At 38.9% G+C, this 782-nt stretch overlaps 1 protein-coding gene across 1 annotated transcript in view; it reads left to right on the top strand.

The window, feature by feature from the left end:
• Positions 1-397: 397 nt before the first annotated feature.
• Positions 398-782, top strand: part of DSEL (dermatan sulfate epimerase-like) — a 9,478-nt gene continuing 9,093 nt past the window's right edge. The window contains exon 1 of the mRNA XM_017729484.1: positions 398-782. This exon is cut by the window's right edge and continues 9,093 nt beyond it. The gene's annotated coding sequence lies outside the window, so the exon portion shown is untranslated.

Here is a 782-nt window from a genome sequence, read left to right as displayed (position 1 = left end):
ACGGTGCTGTCTGCCGGGGTTCCTGCTTCCCGCCGTCCTTTCGCCGTCAGAGCCGCTCGCCTGGTATAAATACACTTATAATTTAATTTTAATTCGAGCTGAATTGAATTCCGGTGGCGTGTGTCGGATTTATTTCCATGAGTAGCTGCTGGTAGCGTAACTGGAAAATATTCCCTGAGACCTCATGTTCACGCTGGAAAAGGTGAAATAAAGCGAGCCTGAATAGCCAATCTGAATTGCTCTTTTGCCAAGGGTAAATTATGTGGAACTTTGAAAATGCTCCTTTTCTTATTTTTTAATTTCCGTCAAAGAAAAAGTTAATTAACTCATCTTTCTTTTAAACTTAGCAGCACTTCGTTAGCCAAAGTACTTTAAATATGTTCTGACATCTACACAGCTTCAGAGAACTTTTGTTTCTGTTCCCACAGAAAGAACCAACATGCGAAGTGAAAGGAAACCTGAAACTGCTCTTCTGACAAGAAAGTATTGGCTTTCTGCCTCTTCCACATGTTTTCCTTTTGCATCATAATGGAAGGAGCAGGATTTTTTGAATCATTGAGGCCAAATTTGGGCATCACTGGCTGAAGAAAAGATTAAAAGAGATTGAAAATATGTCAATATTCTGTGACTCCTAATTCAGATTCATCTTCACAAACAGAGAGGAATAGTGGTTAAAAGCACTGCAGTTTCATCAAAAGGATTTAATGGAGGGTCTATGTTGTTTTTTTTAAATTATTGTTTTCCTTCATGTCCCTCTATGAATCCCAAAAGACAGAGATGGA

This window comes from Corvus brachyrhynchos, unplaced genomic scaffold (genome assembly GCF_000691975.1).
Source record: "Corvus brachyrhynchos isolate BGI_N302 unplaced genomic scaffold, ASM69197v1 scaffold331, whole genome shotgun sequence".
In the NCBI taxonomy this organism is placed as follows: Eukaryota; Metazoa; Chordata; class Aves; order Passeriformes; family Corvidae; genus Corvus; species Corvus brachyrhynchos.
This window is presented reverse-complemented; position numbering and strand designations above follow the sequence as displayed.